The following is a 6,604-nucleotide window of genomic DNA, read 5'->3' as shown; positions in this document are numbered from 1 at the left end:
GCGCCGACTGCAGCGTCAAACACCCCCCGCCCCCCCGCCCTCCCTCCTGCCCCGGAGGAAGTGATGTAAGGGCTGAACACGATGAGAAAAAGAGGAGAAAACAGGAGGAACGGAAACAAAGACCTAATTTTCTTCCTCCTTACGCTTTATGAAACGTCGCTGAACGAGCTGTACGTGAGTTACAACATTTCCTCCAACGCTCCCTAAATCAACATTCAGGGTAAAGATGTGATCATTGTGTTTTCTCAAATGAACTGAAACTGTCCAAAGAAATCCTCCTAATTTTTCCCAGGCTCCTGAGCGTGCATACCTTACAGCGTGCTAGTTCAAGAGGACGCCATCTTTGCTTTGACCTACATTCTACTAGCCTTGACGCTTATCCGTTCATACATGTTACTACAGAGATGAGCGTTGGAGGTGGTGGTGGTGCTCGAGCAGACATCAGAAAATGCCCTGAGAAAAGTTCCCCCCCCGCTATCACTCTGTGAACCGCCGGAGGCTCTGCACAGCTGCTTGCCGCCAAAACTCCCCCAGCGTCCTCTCGGAGAGCTTTAGATGCAGTTTTAGCTTTGTAAGACGGTATAATCGAGCGGAGACGTAGGTGGGATAGAAGTATGAGATGCGACACAGGTCGACAGTCGGTCTGCACCTCTGCCCGCACTGTGTTATTCCAGTCTCTGGCCTCTGATTGGAGGCTGACATGCAAACAGCCTGCAGGGGAAACTAAACTATGAGTCAATCAACATCACATCAGAGCAGAGATCAACAAGCTGTCCCACAATCAACAGTCTTCTGATGCTCCAACAGGCCCGAACTGGACTCCTTTACTGTCTTCATTGATTTTGCGACTGTACTGCTTTGGCTGGTCTGGTTAGGACTGTAGGTACTGTAACGAGATTACAATGGCCTCCAAAACTTGAAGTTTGTCCAACAGCTGAGACGCACCGAGCTTGTTTCCAGAATAACAACTGCTCTGAAAATGAGCACAAAAGTAAAGAACATTGTGGACCATCCTGCTGTAGTTATGAGTCATCTGAAGACTGTTCTGTTTCAATTGTTGTGTGTTTTTGAGAAGTGGTTGATAAAATCGTTGTTTTCCACGTTGGATACATATTTTAGCCTTTTAGGAATAAACTCTTGCAGGTTTCTAAAGGTGTTCCGATACATGCGCGTTAAAATATGTATAAAAGTTGGACTACTAAGTCTGTATGACTTCTATTGTTGTATATTTAAAGAGTCAGTTTGGAACGGGTCATGAAATAAATGGCAAATGGGACACTGCTGGGAAGTCGCAGCAGACAGCTCCTTTATCAGCGGGTGAAACTCTCCTTGCTCTTGACGCTGTTGACCCCAATATTTCCTTATTCATATTCTACTTTCAAGTGAGAGAACCACGAAATCATCCTCACTGCTCCACAGTCCCAGCTTGCATTGTGAATTTCACAACGAATAATAAAGTGCATCGGACTCAGCGTGCAAGGTTTCGTTAGGTCGATGATGGTCGATGTATTTTTTAACCCTTGACTCTAGCTTCATACTTAGCGTACAGACATTTGAAGAGTGATATTGATCTTCTAATCTAACTCTATGATGTGGCCATAAACCTGCTAACAAAGGCTAGTCTAGTGTTAAACTTGGCAATAAAATATCATTAAAAAATAGAATTTCATGTCAGATAGGAACCTCCATCATGTCTGATCTTTAATAAGAGTGGGCCTCACATGGTCTGGATCACATGCTAATATCTTTAAACTTCTGCCACACTTACCAACAGCAGCCATATTGAGTGCAGAAAGCGTCTGGGGAATATTACTGATTTCCTGTCCAGAGGAGGGAGTGGGGGTGGGGGAGGCTGGTGGGGGTTGAGAAAGGCCAGAGAAAACAAATCAGGTGTCCACTAACGCCGTGTGCTGTCGGCTTGCGTGAGACCTGAGAGTTTGACCTTCCTCGTCCAATCAGAGCCGTGGAGTCCCTCCTCATCCTCTGCTGACGGCCGGACTGAATCCCCAAGGGGATCATTAAAGGTTCATTTCTTCAAGAAGTACCTCACATCAAGCTGCGCCCTCTGAATCATATCTGCTCGGCCATATCTACCTCCTCCACATGCTCTAATTTTGCTCTTGAAAAAAAAGAAAAAACCTCTCTCTCTCTCTGTTGAGCTTCTTTCTCTTTTTTCCAGCTTTCTGTTGTTACATTTTCATCCAGAGCTCACAGAAACATCAACAGGATGAGCTTATAAACTGAAGCTTATCCTAATGTGCTCTGTGACAAGCTAAACAGACACTTGTACCTGCAGCCGGCTCAATACCGAATTGTTTGTGACTGATTACCTGCTTAAAAACAGAGAATATTTGAGCTCCTCCTTCCTCTGATCTGCTGGAAAACAGAATGATTGTACCATATTTGATCCCCGGCTCCCCCAGTCTGCACAACCTTGCACGACCCCAAACGGCTCCCTGTGTGTGAATGGGATTATTTCATTCCTGATGAGCAGTTGGCACCTTGTATGGCAGCCTCTGTGTGAATGTGTGAATGCGACGTGTAGTGTAACACGCTTCAGGCGCTGCTATTGTCATCTGCATGAGGTTTGGCGAATATGTTTTTTTTTATGAATACATATAACTGTTATTTAGACAGGTAATCCCATTGAGATCAAGATCAGCAGAGAAATAAAAACATACATAGAAAGACGTTACAAAATGATTAAATACATCTTTTTTTTAAATATCCAGTGCCGGTGTTTTTAAAATGCTTTCTGTCTCCCATATATACACACAGTAACTGCAGTATTCTTAATGTTAAGGAAAGATTGTGGTCCTGTTAGCACATTAACTGCTGGGTTTTGATTGGAACGCGACTGGACGTAAACAGTGCACAGCAGATTGTTAGAAAACTGGCCTATAATGGAAATAAGTCTGGTATTTTATCGTGTAATCTTTGACATTTTGTGTGTGTATGATCTTTTTATAATGCCAAATCACATAATATCTCAAAACTATTGTATTTAAATACTGTATTTCAGTATACAATGCTTATATAGAGCAGGAAACAATGGATGAGCTATTATGCTGCCTGTCTGTAAGCAAATTTATGTTTTTTTTTAGGTATTTTAAAGTCTGAGTTTGTAAATATTAAAAAATCGCTCTTCTAGGGATCTAAAATGTTTGTTTTCTGTAATCCGAGCACCTTTTTTCACCAATAAAGTGAACTGATGGATTCCTGAATCAGCTCTAAGTGTTGCTGTTGTCCCTCCGGCAGCAAACTGACACTGCAATTTGCGATCAGCTGACCTTAAAAGATTTACAGTCGTTTTTAAGTTTCAGGTTTCCAGTCGCACTGTGGGTTTAGTGACAGCTTTGTTTCAATACAATCAACTGATGAACATAGATTTCCTTTAAAGAACGTGACTGGCGAAATGCCTCGTCATTAATTATTCATGAGTGCAATAAATAAATAATGCTGACAGTTGAAGCCAAATCTGTCGAGATGGTTTTTAAATGAATGTTTTTAATCAAAATCTAATGTGCACTTAAAAGGTGAGCTCTGAACACACACACACACACACACACCACCAACAGAGACACACAGACACACAGACACCCCCCACATGTTTAATCCAGCGTGCTGCACAGAAATGATCTCCAGCAGTGCATCGATTGTAAGTTTAGCGAAGGTATTGATCTATTGATACTTGAAGCTCTTGTGGTGGTGAAATCATTAACACTGTTATGACACACCTGCAGGGACCTCCAGTGCTTCTTCTTTACACTGAAACGTGCCTTGTCTTTACGCTGTGATGTGTGTATAATAATGTGAGACATATATTAAAGGATTACCAGAGTTGTCTTTGGTGAGGGAACAGCTGGCAAACGGTTGGGTAGATGTGTGCCAACTCCTCTGGCTATTTCTGCAGAGAGAGAGACCAACATGTAGCTTCTCCATCTGCGATTCCTCCACAGTGTTTCTGCTGAACTCAGGTCAGCGCCGCTCTTTCCTACAAAAAAACCTACAGACTTGGAATCAAATATTCATCTGCATGAAAATGGATGATAACTTGAAAGCTGCCAAGAGTCAAACTGGACAGGTTCGACTCAAAAATCTGAGGAGCCTGTCTTTATCTAGTGAATGTTCCTTATTTACTGCAGCTTATTCATCAATATGTGCATCAGAAGGTTTATAGTATACTGAATATTGAAGTATTAAGTATTATAAGTGTTCTGGGTGAACTATACTCTAACAGAGAGACTATGGGACACACACACTGCCCACCATGATGACATTTTTTGGGCAGGTTACCAGGCACTCAGGGCATAGCAGCAACCGCTGAGGACACTGCGAGGTCGTGTCCTTTGTGTTTGAGGGGATGTGGATGTATAAATATCTATTTTAGTGACAATAATGTGCGGAAATATTCTGTATCTGGCTCTTTTTTGGGATGTGGTGGACAAAAATGGGTACCACATTTAATTAACAACATAAAATTAACTGATTAATATAGTTTATATCACCAACTTTCCTTAAAGGGATCTATTTCTTTGCATCCCTGCAGGGATTTTTGTAAAAAGGTAATCTTTTAAGAAATGTGTTTAAAAATGATCAAATTCTGAAAATATAAGTCTACTGGTTGGTCATTATTATATATGTATATATGAAAATCTGTGTAAAACTGTGCTTGTACCGTACTATAGCACCACAGTATCTCTAAAATCCTTTGCTACATCCCTGGTTGGACTTATTCAACCGTGAGAGAAACTCGGGGACGCATTATGCCTTTAAATAAAGAATTCATTTGCATGAATAAATAAAATGCTCAAAATGAATCCAATTCCCTGTTAGCCGGAGAGGAACCCTTCATAAGATGAGAGGACATCACAGAGGGTCACTGACTGACTGATGCATCGGTGGAAAAGAAGCAGGATTGAAACAATATATGGTGATACATATGTTAAAATCTAAGAAAATGTGTTAATTTAATTCATATTGGAGGTTGTTAGCCCTCCAGGTAGAGCGAACACTTCAGGGGGTGAACCACAAAACATAAAAACGACACAAAGACTCAACGACACACGTGTGTAATACAAATGAGGACACGCAGTAAGTAAAGGATGAAGCTTTGCGAGGGGACATCCAGTTCACTCTAAACCTTTAAAGCCCAGCCTCCGTGTGCATTAGAATCAGGGGGAAGAGGCTGAAACACTCACAGGCGTTGACATGAAACACTTTGCTTTATTTACTGCCTGCTGACCTGTGCGGTCACTTATTTGATCTGTTATTTTCCGCTGACATGCCCGTGTGCATGTAACAAACCCAACAGGCCGGCTGCTGCTTAAAAAACCCACTCTATAGCATCTTTATCTGAGGATTTAAACATCTCTCGTGCTCTTTGTGCTCATTTTCCAACCACAATTGGCAGACTTTTTTAGTTAATGTCCTGTCCAATATAATAGCTGCTGTTGCTTTTTGCATCGGGCCTACCTAGTCATTGCTGGGAGAACGTAAGCCGGAGCTGGAGTGCTGTAGAGATTTGCATATTATATTTCTCTCTCTCTCTCTTGTTGTTGAAGTCAGCAGTGAGCGACGGAGGCAAAAGGCCCGGGCTGCAGAGGCCGGGCCAAGCGCAGGGAACAAGCCTCTGCTAATTTCCTGGCAAAAAAATAAATAATCATAATTAACACATTAGATGCACAGGCTGCGGTTGTCAAGGTAACTGATGACACCGCATTATCACTTGGCGCTTCTGCATCCTCCATCCTCCCTCTTCTCCTCCCATTCATCAAGCAGCCATTGAACAGCTCCAAGCAGGGAGGAAGGGGGAGGGCAAAAAAAACTCACCTAAATTCATATTAAGGCTCCTATTTATTCACCGAAGAGAGTTCACACACCTTTATTAGTCTGGTATTAATCTAGTAAAGTCAATTACCATAATAGATGATTATACGTTTACAGTTATAACACAATGTATTTTCTTTACATTAGGGCTCTGCTATCATGCAAGCATTGTGTTTTTACTTTTTGAGATACTTCCAGATTTCAGCCCGCTCCAGTTTTCAGTACAATAGAGTTTTGCATTGAAAAATTACATTTAGATTTTAGAAATGGAATATAATATTATAATTTTATTAGTGTATAATCACCTGAAAATAGGAATTATTGTGTTTTTGTTGTCTTACAATCAGCTGTTTTTATCTTTGGACAGCTAGCTAGTTCATTTTACCCCTCAAAATGTAAAATATTCCTACTGAATATTCAGTTACTAATAAAATGTTAAACCAGACTTGACTTAGTTCGGGCGTCAAGCAAATTGAAGAAAATAAACTATAATCACAACCTCTCTTGCTTTTGTAGGCTAACAAATTATAATATGCTAATATAATAACACTCAACTTCTAATACTAACATTAATAATTTATCGTTAGGTAACTTCATGTTGTATTAAAAACCCCTAGCCTGCTTTAAGCTTTAAATAAAAGTCGTGATATAAACAAACAAAAAAAAAGATTAAAAACAAGAACTAGCCAAAGCAAACAAAAACTGGGGTAGTAGCTAGCTAACAAATAGGGTTTCGTGTTGTGATTTAACAAAAATATAAAATAAAAAGTCAGAT

Source organism: Morone saxatilis, unplaced genomic scaffold (genome assembly GCF_004916995.1).
Source record: "Morone saxatilis isolate NCDOM2014 unplaced genomic scaffold, NCSU_SB_2.0 Contig9, whole genome shotgun sequence".
NCBI classification, from domain to species: Eukaryota; Metazoa; Chordata; class Actinopteri; family Moronidae; genus Morone; species Morone saxatilis.
The sequence above is the reverse complement of the archived record's forward strand: the minus strand, read 5'-3'. Positions refer to the sequence as shown.